The following is a 16,063-nucleotide window of genomic DNA, read 5'->3' on the forward strand; positions in this document are numbered from 1 at the left end:
CCTGGGTTGCACAGGCAGGGACTGGACAGGCCCTTAAGGGGAAGAGTCTTCAAAAGCAGCAGAACGCGAGAGAGCAAGAAGGAGTGAGCTGGGCCTTCCCAGCATCTTCTGGGAGCCTCCACCCTGATGCCAGCCTCCTCCATCTCTATTCACCTGTTGTCTCTCTTAGTCTCTCTGAATTCCTCTGAATCTTTGATTTTCCCTCTCCTCTGTTGCTCATTCATTCATTCAACGAATATTCACTTAGCGTCAACGCTAAGCCAGGTCCTGGGGCTGTGACCTGAGGTTCTAGCCACACGTGTAACATGGTTGGGTCCTGGATGCCTCCAGACCTGGCAGGTGTCAACCCTTTATTTGTTGGATTGTGGGAGGTCTAGAGGGAGCCTCCTGGAAGGGCCAGGATAGCTGGGCCAACCTCTTGAGGGCATACTTGGAGACCTTCGGGGAACTGCTAAATACCATCTTTACAGGAGGATCTTGTCTTGTTTTGTTTTTTTGCGGTACGCGGGCCTCTCAGTGTTGTGGCCTCTCTCGTTGCGGAGCACAGGTTCCGGATGCGCAGGCTCAGCGGCCATGGCTCACGGGCCCAGCCGCTCCGCGGCATGTGGGATCTTCCCAGACCGGGGCGCGAACCCGTGTCCCCTGCATCAGCAGGCGGACCCTCAACCACTGCGCCACCAGGGAAGCCCTGGATCTTGGTATTTTAACAACTAATGGGTACCATCTGGTATCACCCCTGGTCCAACAGAGAGCAAAACCCTGACAGTCCTCCCCTTTTGAGGGTCCCCCTGGCCCACCCGCCCCTTCTGAGGGCTCTCCTGGCAGGCCTACACCTGTGAGGGCTCCCCTGGTCCACCACCCACTATGGAGAATCTCAGTCCATGGTTTTCTTTTGGATTGCCAAGTGCTGTCAGGGCCCCTGGCCCTTCCTCCTGCCTTCTCTGGCCCTGAAAACTCTGATGGAATGGGGGGGCTTCACCTCTCAACCCTTCCTCCACCCCTGACCTCCTCTCAGGGCCCAAACTTTGTCACCAGCTCCCATCCTGCCCGGCCTGGGGTCTGCCCAATCTTTGACCTTCCATCTCCAGTTTCCAGCTGTGACCAGCTGGGCACTTGAGGGTGGCCAAGGGGAACTGGTGTCTGCTGCTTGCCCTGGCCCAGCCTGGCCAGGCTGTCCACGGGGACCAGGGTTTGGGTTACTGAGTAACTCGAGGTTGCTTGGAGCTGTTCTCTACTGGGGTCACCTCCTCCCTATTCCCTGCTCTCTTGGCTCAGGAATCCCCAAAGCCAATTGGGTCCTTTTGCTCCATCAAGCTATCCCCAGTGTTTATGGGGAACAAAAGAGAAAAACAGCAAAGCACCAGAATATGTAAGACACTTGTTTGTTCATTCCTTCCTTCATTCAATACATCTTTGCTGTGTGACCTCAGCAAATTGTTGAGCTCTCTTTGAGTCTCAGTTTCCTTATCTATAGGAGTAATAATATTCCCTTTGTGGAAGTGTTATGAAGATTACAAATAATTGATGTAGAGCATTGGCATTTTCATAAGCAGTCAACAGATATGGTTATTATTGTTCTGACTGGCTGAGCAGAGAGGGCAAATGGGTTGCTGACTCCAACATACTATGGGCACATGCGCCTCTGGGGACAGGAAAGGATGGAGGGGGCAGACACAGACTTGATGTGTTTTCCTGTCATCGGCTGGAGGCAGTGACCAGCAGAGTCTGGGGCCTAGGACAAGCATATTCAGAAAGGGCCATCAGACCAGCAGCCCCTGTGACACAACAACTCTTGAATAGAGGAGATTTGGGAGAAGGCAGAGCCTTCATTCATTCAACAAACATATATTGAGCACCTACTGTGTGCCAGACACGGTGCTAGGGGCTGGAGATACAGTGGAACGAGATATATCCCTGGGTGGGGGTGGGAGGCCTATCTGGGGGGGGATGCAAGTGAATCAGCAGGCAATCGCATTGCCAAGGTGATAGTGGGGGAGACAGGTCCTATGGGGATCCAACCCACGCTGGGGGTGATCAGCGAAGGCTTCCCAGAGGAAGTGAGGCTTACCATGAGATCTGGCCTAATTTCACAGGTAAGGTGGAACAGGGGGATTCCTTTTTGTCTAACAGTCTGGTATGAAACTAGAAAAAGAAACTATACTAGAGAACTCCTCAGCACCCATTTTCTGGGGGTGGAAAATCCCAGACCTCATTTTTTCCCAAAAACCACAGCCACAGTGGCACCATACAAAATACTGTTGTGTTTACATACAGCCAATGGTAAAATCAAATATGGCTTTCTGTCCCCAGAGGCTCACCAAAATAACTTCCGTGTAAAAGATTGCCAAAATCAGATTACTTGTGTTTGTTAAGGTTTCTTCATCTGTAAAATGAAAATGACAAAACCTTGGGAAAAAAGTTTGTCAGAAGGCAGTGATATCAAATTAAAACGTTTTCCACTCATGCAATACATTTTGTTTGCATTCCTGCTATGTGCCAGGTGCTACGCTACATGCTAGATGCTGGAGGAATACCCTCCACGTTCCATCACCACCAAACAGAGCAGAATCATGCTCTGTTCTCAGGATGCCAAGATGGATGAGATGTAGTCTCAGTTCCCAAGGCCTGACAGCAGCTCTGCTTCAGTGGTGCAATTCTTGCGATCCTGTTGGGGGTCTGTGATCAATTCCTGAATAGTAAAATTCTGAAAGACAGCAAAGAGCAGAAGGTGAGAGTGTGGCCTCCGAATGAGAGGGACAGAGGTCAGAGTCCCAGCTCTGTCCAAAAGAGATTTTGGAGAAGTTGCTTACCATGCCTTGAACCTCAGTTTCCTCGTCTGTTACATGGAGATAAGAATAGTAATAACCCCACAGGGGTTGTTGTGAGGATTAAGGTCCACAAATCACGTGACATGTAGTACGTCTTCAATAGTACAGCCATGGTTGTGACTGGTGGTCAGCACTCACAGCCAGGGAAGTCCCTCAGTCCTTAGTTTTAAAAATATAATTGTGTTCAGTTAACTCTCAAGTGCCTGACTGGAGCCACTTAAGAGAAGAGCCAGGGGGGACCTCCCTGGCTGTCCAGTGATTAGGACTCAGCCCTCACTGCGAGGGCCAGGGTTCCATCCCTGGCCGGGGAACTAAGATCCCACAATCCATGTGGCACAGGCAAAAAAAAAAAAAAGAGATAGAGAAAAGCTGGGAGGGAATCTAGGGTGCAGTGGAATTGCGTCTAGAAATGGGTCAGGCGGAGGTGACAGCAGTTAAAGGGAGCGGGGAGATGAGAAGCCACATCCCCACCCCAGCTTCCCTTCCTCAGTTCTCCTAAGGATTCTGCTGCCGCCACCAAACCAACCAAAACCACACTCCGCCCTGGACAAGCCAGGAAAGCCGGCTCAAGCCCTACTACGTCTCCCTCTGCCAGGAGCTGTTGTTCAGGCCTCCTGGTGTTGGACCCTTGCTCTCCTAGGCCAGTCCCATCCTCCCCTCCCCAAAAGTGAGTGACACTTTGTGATGAACACCTCTCTTCTCTGGAAAGGGAGCAGTTGGATAGAAATATTCTTTACATACAACCCAGGACAGGACAATTGTAAAGGTTGGAAGCACATCTTCTCTGCCCCGGGCCTGAAGCAGCCGGGATGGAGGTGGTAATATGGTTCCATAAGGTTTGACAGGAGCTGCAGAAGAGCGATCAGACTGGGCTGTGATCAGACTCAGCCTCCCTGGGGCACATCTAGGGACGTGGGCTGTCTGCTCTGATCTCCCTCCTGCAGCCCCACCAGCGTACCAAGCTCCCGAGACACAGAGGAGAATGTGGGATCTGAGTCTCTTAATGCTGTTAAGCAAGGTCATGACCATTCAGCCGTTCATTTCGTAGCTATTTATTGAGCCATGCGTTGCAAGGTCAAGCAGGCCCTGCTTTCAACCCTGAGGACCTGGCAGTGAACAAACAGGCATCGTCCTTGCCCTCATGGAGCTGCTGTTCTAGTGGGGGAGACGCACAATAAACACACACAAATAGATACATAAGATGTCACGAGAGGTTTGTTGAAGAAAACAAAGCTGGGCTAGAGGATAGAGTGACAGGGGTGCTGCTAGACTGGATTGCTAGGGAAGGCCTCAGGAGGGATGGAAGGAAGTGAGAGGGGATCTTACAGACTGATAGGCCAAGGGAACAGCAAATGCACTGCCCCTGAGGTGGAACAGCAAGGAGTGTGACAAGAGCTCAGTGAGCCATGGGGCAGTGCAGGAGGGGTAGCGGGGGACGGCTCAAGGCCCTGGTGAGGAGTTTGGACCTTACCGTAAGGATAACGGGGAGCAATCTGAAGGGTCAAGAGCAGAGACATAATAGGACCTGATGTATTATTTTAAAGGATCCCTCTGGCTGTCTGGGGAGCAAGTAACCAGTCCAGACGCCACTGCTGCAACCCAGGCAAGAGCCGACGGTAGCAGTTAACAGTGCAGAAAGCAGTCAGATTCTGGACGTAGTGGGTTGGCCCAAAAGTTCATTCGGGTTTTTCCTTGACGTCTTACGAAAAACCCGAACGAACTTTTTGGTCAGCCCAATATTTGGAAGGTAGAACTGACAAGGTTTACCGAAGGATTGGATATGAGGTGAGAGAGAAAGGAGTTGCTATGGACCGAATTGTGTGCCCTCAAAATCATACGTCAAAGTGCTAACCCCCAGGGTGACTGTATTTGGAGATGGGGTCTTTGGAAGATAATTCGGTTTAGATGAGGTCATGAGAGTGGCCCCCTCATGACGGGATCAGTGCCCTTATAAGAAGAGACACCAGAGAGCTCCCCCCACCTCTTTTGCTCTCGCTTTCACCCTCGCCCTCTCTGCCAAGTGAGGTCAACAGAAAGAAGGTGGCTGATTGCAAGTCAGGAAGGGAGCTCTCACCAGAAACAGATCATGCTGGCACCCTGATCTCAGACTTCCAGCTTCCAGAACTGTAAGAAAATAAAGCTCTGTTGTTGAAACTCCCAGTCTATGGTGTTTTGTTATGGCAACCTGAGCTGACTAATGTATGAGTCAAGGATGGTACCCAGGTTTTTGACCTGAGCCACTGGTGGCGGGCCCATCTCCAGCAGGGAACCGAGAAGACCCCTCCCAAATGCAGCCTGTTTCTCCCTCCAGGCTGAGAGATTCACTTTCCAGACTCTGTACTTTAGTTCTGGCGGGTAATTAGTTCAGGCTCTTACCCGCGTGCCCCTTCTTCAACTAAAACAGGACTTCACCTTCGAGGCTCACCTCAAGTATGATTCCCTGCCTTTGGGCTCCTTGTTGTGTGCTCCCCAAATTAGAGTGCTGGATGCCCCATTGGGATTTATACCTCCACCCCTTCTCTGGACTGGGCCACCTTGTGGGCAACCCCTCTACTGGGCATGGCATGGTCCCCACACCCAATTGCTGACTGAAATGTTGGGCTGAAAGGAGACAGGACTTTGACTCCACCAGGGTGAGTCCTTTCCCGCCGCTGGGAGTCCTTTCCAGATCTCCATCCTCGAGGGCCCGCCCTTTCCTACTGCTTCCTCTGCCAGGCCCTCCACCCTGGGACAGCTGGTCAGCTGGCAATGGAGCTAAGTCATCACACCAGTCCCCACCTTCCTCTGCCAACAACACCTTCACCCTAGGCTTGCAGCTCCAGCACTCACAGCTCAAGCAAGTAGCAGGTTAGCTCCCATGGAGGGGGCAGGCCACACCCCTCCATCTCCGCGGGCGTGGGCAGCGATGGTGGACAGGAAAGAGGGGGGCCCCGCCCCGTTGGCTGGGCTAGGCTCCCTGGCTGGCTCTCAGTGTGCCCTTCACTGTCCTATCTTCTTAGCCAGATCAGTTTGTAAACAATATTATCCTTCCCACTTACTCATTCAATAAATATTTATCTATTTAAGTATTTCATTTTATTAGCCATTTAAATATGCAGCAAATGGCTACTGAGAGCCAGCTATGTGCCGGGCACTATTCTATGCGTTGGTCACACAGCAACGGGAAAAGCTGTCAAGAACAGGAACAAAAAACCCCTGATTCTTCACTAATGTGAAACTTACTAAAGTTCTTTTTAACTGTATTGTTTTAAAATGTGTCACTACTGGGAGTTCCCTGGTGGTCCAGCGGTTAGGACTCAGCGCTTTCACTGCCGTGGCCCGGTTCAATCCCAGGTTGGGAAACTAAGATCCCGAAAGCCACGCCACGTGGCCAAAGAATAATAATAATAATAAAATGTGTCACTCCTTGAAACTGGTGGTCTGACGGCATCAAACTCCTGCCAAGTGGTTTGCAAATATCAGATGAAAAAACCCAGAAGATCCTGGGTTCAGGAAGGGAGAAGCTGGGCCAGTGGGGTGGAGGAGTGTCTTGGGGAAATGCTCCCAGAGAACTCCTCCAGGGTTCTGAATCTCCCCTTCCGATCTTCATTTTTCCAAGCTCTGGACACACCTGAAGTTCTGGATTCAGTTAGAACTGCCACGTCTGAGATGAGCAATAAAGAGAGAAGCAGGTTCAGATGAAAACCACAGGAGGATGTTACAGGAACTGGGGCTGCTTTATCTGGGCAATGGAGGTCTGAGATTGCAGGGGCTGGGGATGGCACTGTTGGTTCCTGTCTTCACCACGGAATTGGCTTACTAAGTGCTTGGAGAAAGCTGTAGGAGTCAGACCCAGGTTTAGGTACAAGAGCCTTCTAGCACCCAGACCTGCTGCCCTGGGAGGAGACGGGGCTTCCTGCAGCAGGGCAGGTAGCTGGGTAATTCCTGGCAGGAGAATCATAGACACAGAGGGGTAGGGGGCCTAAAGCACACTCACCAGAGCCACTGCGGGAAAGTTGAAAAGGCTCAGCAGATGATTGTGAGAGACCCCGTATGGCAGCACCCACTCCCTCAAGTGAACCATGCTGGCCTGGTGGAGACACTGGATCAGTGTCCCTCTGAATCATTTGGGTTGGGGAAGAACCTCTGAAAAAATACCAGTGCTTGCCCCCCCAGAGACTTTGATTTAATAGGTTTGGGTGGAGTCTCAGCACCAGTATTTTTCTTTTAAAGCTCTCCAGACAATTTCAATGAGTAGCCAGAGGTGAGGATCGCTGATCTAGACCAGCACATCAGCCCTCTGCCACCGGGGAGCTCGTTAGAAGGGAGAGGCTGGGAATTCCCTGGTGGCGCAGGGGTTAAGAAACTGCCTGCCAATGCAGGGGACACGGGTTTGATCCCTGGTCCAGGAAGATCCCACGTGCCGCGGAGCAGCTAAGCCCGTGCGCCACAACTACTGAGCCCACGTGCCACGACTACTGAAGCCCGGGCGCCTAGAGGCCGTGCTCCACAGCAAGAGAAGCCACCACAGTGATAAGCCCGTGCACCGCAACGAGGAGTAGCCCCTGCTCGCTGCAACTAGAGGAAGCCCGCGCACGGCAACAAAGACCCAATGCAGCCAAAATTAAATAAATAAATAAATGAAAGAAAGAAAGGAGAGCTCTCAGGATCTGCCCCAGACCTACCGAATCAGAAACTCCAGGAGCGGGGCCAGCAGTCTGCATGGAACAAGCCCTCTGGGTGATTCTGATGCACAACGACGAACTTTCAGGCCTTTTCTAGCTCTAAGAGTCTCAGAACCTCAGGGAAACAAAGGTCGATAATGGCTTACCCTCTTCACCAAGGATGTGCGTTCATGGTTTAACCTGCTTAGAGAGCAAACCAGTCAAACCAGTCAAACCTGAGATCACAGAATGGTTTCACTTCTTTGTTAGTGTCTCACTTCCTGAAAAATCCAAAACAAAAACCAAAATCCAAAAAAAAATCCAAAACAAAAAAACATCTTCAGACTTTTTCAGTAAGTGTTCAGCTTGGCAGCAAACAGTAGTCCTTGAATCAGATGCACCCATCACCCCCTGTCTCAGAAAATCGACTACTTGAGTCCTTAGGACCCTACTGCCTGCTTTATGAGGTCTTCACTTATGGGACCCTGCCATCCACTTGGCTTTCATCCCATCCCCAGGAGTCAGGGTCAGTACACAGAGGGAAGGACCTGCCAGGCAAGAGTTGGCCCAGCTCACCCAGAGAAGAAAGTGGTGGCAAAGCAGGCTTGAGCAGAAGATGTCGGTCCGGGCACCACTGTTCATTCAGTGGAAAAATGCCAATGTGTCAGTGGTAAAGGGAAGGGAAAACCAAAACCCCGTGTCAGAGGAAGCCCACAGCAGAGGGCTTATTTGCAGGGAGGTAGTTTAGCACTCTGCGCTGGAGGTTCTGGATGAGACTAGAAGGCTGTGAGGATCCCAGGGTTTCCATCCGTCAATTCCACCCCACCCCCTCTGCCCCAGTGTAGAAGAGCGGGAGGGACCCAGGCTCCCCTCAGAGATTTTTCTCCGGGCCTTTCTCCTGGCCGCAGAGCAATTAGAAAGGCCCCAGAACCCAAAAAGGAATCAAGCCCTGGAGAGGAAGTAATGGCAAAATCTAGTATCTCTACGATACACAGTCAGGTAAGAAGGGAGAAGAACAGTAGTTAGTGAAATCTCAGCCCCATTGAGGGGAAAGCCAGGAGGAGAAGGACACTGGGGGAATGCCGCTCAGGCACACCAGTCATCTTCCTTCTCCCATACCCCTCCCTGCAATTCCCTCTGAGACACTGTCATGAGGATGTCCCAAAGGCACTATCACGTGTTATAACAGGCAACTATTCTGTAAATTCTCTGGACCCTACCTCTTGCTCCAGCTAATGCTGCGGTGACAGTTTCATACAAGCTTCAACCAGCTAAGTGCAGGTACAACCTGTCAGTGTCTCTCCTTGGAATCTGTGCCACCCCTCCCATTTATTGCCCTGGGGCTTCTTTGCAAGAACCTACAAAGACTTATGCATGTGTAAGCTGGAAGCATGGGGGTGCCAGGGACTGAATGTAGCCTCCCAAAATTCTAAACTGAAACTGTAACTCTAAGTTGAAACTGAAACTCTAAACTCTACCCCCTCAATGTGATGGTATTAGGAGGTGGTACATTGGGAGTTGATTAGGTCATGAGGGTGGAGCCCCCGTGAACGGGATTAGTTCTCTTAAAAAGGGACCGCAGAAGGCTTCCCCGGTGGTGCAGTGGTTGGGAGTCCGCCTGCCGATGCAGGGGACACGGGTTCGTGCCCTGGTCCGAGAAGATCCCACATGCCGCGGAGCGCGTCCGGAGTCTGTGCTCCGCAACGGGAGAGGCCACAACGGTGAGAGGTCCGCGTACCGCAAAAAAAAAAAAAAAAAAAGGGACCCCAGAGAGCTCTCTCACCCTCTTTTCACCATGTGAGGATACAAGAAGTTGGAAGAGGACCCTCACCAGAACTCGAGCAGGCTGGCACCCTGATCTTAGACGTCCAGCCTCCAGAACTGAGATTAAATTTGTTTTTTATAAGCCACTCAGTATACGGTACTTTGTTTTTCTGTTTTTTGTTTGTTTATTGAAGTACAACTGACTTACAATATTATATTAGTTTCAGGTGTACAACATAGTGATTCGATTTGTATTTTATTTTGTTTTGTTTTGATTTTTTGACCATGCTGTGTGACTTGCGGGATCTTAGTTCCCTGACCACGGATGGAACCCAGGCCCTCGGCACTGAGAGCATGGAGTCCTAACCACTGGACTGCGAGGGAATTCCCTCGGTATCTTTATACATTACAAAATGATCACCACTATGGTACTTTGTTATAGCATCCTAGACTGATTAAGACAGGGAGTTAACAATAGTGGGGCACTCTGGATCAGCAGGGGTCAGGAGCCAACAGATACATTTCCCCTTTTCATTACCTCTTTTCATTTCATTTCATTTCTCAGAAATGGTTCTGAGATCCATTTCATGAGGCTCCTCAAAAGGTCCTGTGGGACTGAGCATGAGTCACCTGTAGTGGTGGCCAACCGAATGATGCATCTTTATATCATCTTTCCCTTCTTCCCTGTCCACTCCGCTCGTTCTGCATACCTTCTCTCTGGATCTCATTCCCAAATAAACTACCTGCATGAAAAACACTTGATTCAGACTTTGCTTTGGGGAGAAACTGGCTAAAACAACTGGTTTCAGAGTAGAATGAAGACTATCAGGATGGGATTTTGGAGCTGGATCACTTTTTAGTCAGATGGCAAAAAGGATTCCACTGCTGGTAATTCCTGGTGTATGACAGCATCAAATAACTAAGATTCTCACCCGTGGTGGACTGGGATGTGGTAAAAGGTGAAGTGGTGGCATTTGTGATAGCTATGACCCTTTAATGGCATGGGGGCAATGGTAATTTATAAGGATTGGCTGGCTTTTAACTGCTTTGGAAGCCTTCAAAAAAAAGAAAATTATAGGCTCAGGTCAACTAACTAACAACTCAAGGCATACCACGAAAGTCAGAGAGCCTCTTTGGCAATGTCTAAGGAGACTCTCATCTAAGTTGCAGGGCAGACAGTGAGAAAATCAGATACGGGATCTAACTGAGGGTAGCAGAACAGCAAAGGAGACTGAATGCACAGCACCAACAGGTCTCCTATATCAAAGTCAGGACCCTGATAGGAAAAGAGTAAGACTCAAAGACCTGGAATGAGACATCTGTGTGCATGAACCTGAGAATTCTGAACCTCCAGCTTCACCTGAACACTCCAGGTCAGCAGAAGCAACCCCCCCTTGCAGAGATCAGCACCACCATCGAATACTTAAAGGATACAGGGATGGTAGTTTTGTTGAGATAAAGTGATGGATACATAAGGGTTCATATACTATTCAGTTCATCTGTCTGGCTCCTGCAGAAGCCAAACAGAGTGGATGATAATGGGTTACCATAAATTTAACCACATGGTAGCCCCAATCATAGCTGCCATACGGAATGTGGTATATTTACTGGCCAGCTTCTAGCATTGATATGTGACTATTGGTCTGGCAAGTGTGTTCTCTATCCTCCTTGGTAAGGATGGTTTAAAGCAGTTTGCCTTTATATGAGGACAGCAGTACACAATCACTGTCTCGCCATAAGATCATGCTAACTCTCCTGCTCTCTAACCAATAGAGTCTGAAGGGAAATCAATTGTCTTGACGTGCTGCCCAACATATGCCCGTCCACAGTATTGATGATTTACTAATTGGACTTGATGATCATGAAGTGGTAAGTAGTTTAGTAAGACTAGAAGGTTCAGGCTCCTGACTGTATGGCTGTTAGTGTGACTGACGCCATCTTGGGCCCTTACAGTTTCTCCTGACCTTTCGCTGACCCTACCCAGGACTGTAGTGTGCAGTGAATCACTTCTCTGTCATCAAGGGCTTTGTAGTTAATAGATATTTCCTAATAATCATTCGGACTAGGTAGCCTCTATGCTCTGTTAGTCCCCAAACAATGATGAAAAACCTTCCCTGACATATTCCCAGTGCCCACAAGACTAGTTACCCATTCACAAATCTTAACTTAGGAACGTACGTCCTGTTTCCAAGCACATATCCCCATACCCTAGGTTAACTATAAAATTAGCCCAATGGCCCCTCTGTGGTATGGAAAGCAGCTCGATCCCAATCCCACCCACTGATCCACTGATTATACGGAGCTGCCTCGTTTTTCCGTCTCAAGATGCCTTCTCAGTTTGGTGGGTGCTTTTCATTCCCTCTGTCCTCCAACACTGCAACATTGAAGACATTTTTAGGGATCCAATAATCTGAGGTATGCCAGAACATCTCCCCTAAAGTGAAGGACAAATAGTTGCATTTTGTATCCCCTACCACTAAGAAGAATGGTAACTGGCAGAACTCTTTAGATTTTGGAGGCAACATATCCCACACATGGGAATATTGCTCCAAACCATTTATTAGGTGACCTGAAGGGCTATCAGTTTTGAGTGGGGTTCAAAGCAAGAGAGAGCTCTATGGCATGTCCAGGCTATGATTGAAGCTGTCCTGCCACTAAAGCCACATGACACACAAAAAACACAATGAATCCAAAGGCCTCTACAGTGGATCAGAACATTGTAGAGAGTCTCTAAAAAGCCCCAATAGGAGGGCTGTAACACAGACTCAGGGTTCTGGAGCCAAACTCTGCCTACTGTGAAAGAGAATGTTATCATTTGAAAAATGGGCTATAGGGCTTGAGCACAGACCCAGCACTGACTATGTGACATCGAGTGACTCTTCATCCAGAGCTACTCATCTTGACTGGGTATTATCAGATCCATTGAGTCATAAGATTGGGGGCGCACAGCAGCAATCCATTGTACAATGGGAAAATGGCATATTTGGGGTTAGGCCTGAGCAGATCCAAAAGACCCATGCTAATTACATCAACTGGTGGTCCAGACTGTCTATGTCCTTTGCTCCAGTGCTTTTCCCTCAACTTATATCTATGGCCTCATGGGAAACTTTCCAAGACCAACTGACAGAGGAACAAAAACTCAGGTCTGATTTTGAACACTTCCTATATATTTGATATTAAGGTATTATTGCTATTTTCAAGTGTAATAATAATGTCATTTTTCAAAAGCATTTATCTTTTAGTGATACATACTAAAATATTTACAGTGAAATTATGTAATGTGTGCAACTTGTTTAAAATATCATGAGAGGGGAGATGAATGGGACAGAAATGGCCATGGTTAAGCCTGAGTTAGGGATAGATGGGAGTTCATATACTACTTACTTATGTGTATGTTCTAAATTCTCTGTAAATCAAAGTTAAAAACAAAAACCCAGTCTGGTCCAGAGATGGGTCAACATGATACACTGGGGTTAGCTGTAAATGGGCTGCTGCTGTATCACAGCCTTACTCAGGGGTGGCCCTAAAGGACACCATGGAGGGAGATCCTTCCCGGACCAGAGCCTTGAGCATCACACCTAGTCAGTCGTTTGCTTTGTATGGCAGAAGTGGCCTGAGGTCGAGTATACATGGAGTTCTGGACGGTAGTGGTGAATGGCTTGGTTGATCAGGGGCCTGGAAGGAGAAAGATTGGAAAATCAGAGACAAGGAAGTATGGGAAAGAAAATATTGGTGGAAAATTTGGGAAAATAATTAAAGTAACTTTTGTTTCTAGTAATCAAATTACGTTCCTAACAGTGAAAGAAGGGTAATTTGGTTCTTTCATTCTTGAAGATGTTTTCATCTAACACTACCTTAGCCTTTCCAGTCAAAGCTAAGGACAGCAGAGCCTGAGAGTAGCTCTTCCTCTCATGGAACTCTTAGCCTTGTGGTGCCCAGAGCTCTATTCTCTGCCTCTTCATTCTCTAGGTGATCTCCTCCAGTTTTGTGGCTTTCAATATCATTAATATACTGATGTCTATGGAATTTTTATCTCCTCCCAAGCCTCCCCCCTGAATTTAAGTCATGTATCTAACTGCCTGGTGGACATTTCCACTTAAATACATAACAAGCATCACAAATCTAACACAGTCAGAACCTTGCTTCTGCATCCACCCCTTCCTATTCCTCCCCCAGGCTTCTCCATCTCATAAATGACAACTCTAGCATTCCAGCTGTTCAGGTCAAAAATCTAGCGTCATCCTTTACTTCTCTTTCTCTCATACATCATATCCATCCATCACCAAATCCTGAGACCTATACCTTCAAAATATATTCAGACTCTAAACGTTTTTCACCACCTCCGTAGCTACGACCCTGGTCCAAGCTGCCTTCACCTCTTGCTCGGATTATTAAAATAACCTCCTCCTCCTCCCTTGCCTCCAAACAATCTATTCTCGACACAGGAGCTAGAGTCATCCTGTCAAAATAAATGTATTTCTGATCACATGACTCTTCACAATCCTCCAATGGTTTCCCATTTCACTCAGAGTAAAAGCCAAAGTCCTGGGCTTCCCTGGTGGCGCAGTAGATAAGAATCTGCCTGCCAATGCAGGGGACACAGGTTCATCTTCCTGGTCTGGGAAGATCCCACATGCCGCGGAGCAACTAAGCCCATGCGCCACAACTACTGAGCCTGCACTCTAGAGCCCACGTGCCACAACTACTGAAGCCCTTGTGCCACAACTACTGAAGCCCGAGCGCCTAGAGCCTGTGTTCCACAACAAGAGAAGCCACCGCAATGAGAAGGCCGCGCACCGCAACGAAAAGTAGTCCCCGCTCGCTGCAATTAGAGAAAGCCTGCGCGCATCAACGAAGACCCAACACAGCCAAAAATAAATAAATAAAAATAAAAAAAGCCAAAGTCCTTAAAATATCCTGCAATGCCCTACACATCATCTGGGATTCTCATCACCTCTCTGATCTCACCTCCTTCCAACTCTTCCTTGCAGTCATGCCATTGCAAATATCTGTCTGTTCTTCCAGAATTCCAGGCACGCCTCATGGTCTTTGCACTTTCTGTTCCCTTGGCCTGGAATGTTCTACTCCTATATGGCTCATTCCCTCTCTACCTTCATGTCTCTGCTCAAATGCTACTTTATCAGTAAGGCTTCCCTTACCTCCCACAATCTCCCCCTTCCCTCCATTACACTATACCAAGGGGTTTCACAATTTTGGTTTCAGGACCCCTTTACACTCTTAAAAATTGAGGACCCCAAACAGCTTTTGTTTATATGGGTTATATCTCTCTATATTTACTTTGTTAGAAAATAGAACATTTTAAAATATGCATGTATTCATTTAAAAACATTAGCAACCTCATGTTAACAAATATTTTTAATAAAAATAACTATATTATCCAAAACAAAATTAGCGAGAGCACTATTTACATTTTTACAGATCTCTTTAATGTCTGGCTTAATAGAAAAATAACTGGATTCTCATACCTGTATCCAATCTGTTGTGATATCACATCCATGTAGCCTCTGGAAAACCCCACTGTATACGCATGAGAGAATGAGAATGAAGGCAAATAATGTCTTAGTATTACTTCCTACAAAAATTGTCTTGACCTCAAGGATCCCCTAAAAGGGTTTTAGGAACACTCAGGAGTCCCTGGCCCCATTTGCAGAACTGTGTACTACACTATATTTTAATAGTTCTTACTGTCATCCAACATAACTATGTATTTACTTGTTTTCTTACTGTCAGTCTCCCTGCACTAAAATGAAAACTCCACGAGATGGAGACTTTGTTCTGTCCACTGCTCTAACCCCAGCTCCAAGATCAGTGCCTGCCACATGAGAGGCACCCAGTGAATGAATGAATGAAGAAATGAAGAAAAAAGGAACAACAAATGTTATCATTTTTAGGATTATCTCATCACGAAGAATGCAGCGATGCTGTAAAATACCTCATTTTTAAAACAATTCCATTGATGAATTTATCCTGGAGTCTCAAGTACCTATCACCCAGATAAGACAATTAACCACCTATGATCAATTTTATTTCATCCACACCCCAACCCAGGCCCCTCTACCAAGGTTCTTTTGAGGCAAACCACAGATATCATCTGTATATGTTTCCGTATGTATCTCTAAACATAAGGACCCTTATTTTCAACATTTTATTATGAAAATATTCAAACATACATAATAGTTGAATTTTTTCCAGTGAAAACTCATGGACTACCAATACCTAAACTCAACCATAACATTTTATTCTATTTGTTGCATAACTATCTATCCATCCTTACATTTTTTTTTTTTTTTTTTTTTTTTTTGTGGTACACGGGCCTCTCACTGTTGTGGCCTCTCCCGTTGCGGAGCACAGGTTCTGGACACGCAGGCTCAGCGGCCATGGCTCACGGGCCCAGCCGCTCACGGGCCCAGCCGCTCACGGGCCCAGCCGCTCCACGGCATGTGGGATCTTCCCGGACCGGGGCACGAACCGGCGTCCCCTGCATCGGCAGGCGGACTCTCAACCACTGCGCCACCAGGGAAGCCCCTATTTTTTTTTTTTTTTGATGCATTTCAGAGTGAGTTGCAGACATCAGTATACTTCACTCCTAAACCTTCTGTATGCATATCATTAACTAGAGGTCAATATTTGTTTACAGTTTCTTCTTAAGGTAAAATTTACATCTGATGAAACGCACAAATCTTAAGTGTACCGTTTGATGAGTTTTGACAAATGCATACATCTGTGTAACCCAAACCCTATATCAAAATATAGAGCCATCAACCAGAAAGTTTCCTCTGCCCATTCCCAGTCAATTCTCATTCCCAC

At 47.7% G+C, this 16,063-nt stretch overlaps 1 long non-coding RNA gene across 1 annotated transcript; it reads right to left on the bottom strand.

Moving 5' to 3' along the window:
• Nucleotides 1–7,577: 7,577 nt before the first annotated feature.
• On the bottom strand, nt 7,578–14,747 carry LOC309957558. Its single transcript, XR_014325976.1, has 3 exons — nt 14,722–14,747; nt 12,814–12,910; nt 7,578–7,672 (listed from the first exon to the last, which is right to left on the bottom strand). It is a non-coding gene; the product is annotated as an uncharacterized lncRNA (long non-coding RNA).
• Nucleotides 14,748–16,063: the final 1,316 nt, after the last annotated feature.

The sequence above is a fragment of the Leucopleurus acutus genome, assembly GCF_964270905.1.
Source record: "Leucopleurus acutus genome assembly, chromosome: 2".
In the NCBI taxonomy this organism is placed as follows: Eukaryota; Metazoa; Chordata; class Mammalia; order Artiodactyla; family Delphinidae; genus Leucopleurus; species Leucopleurus acutus.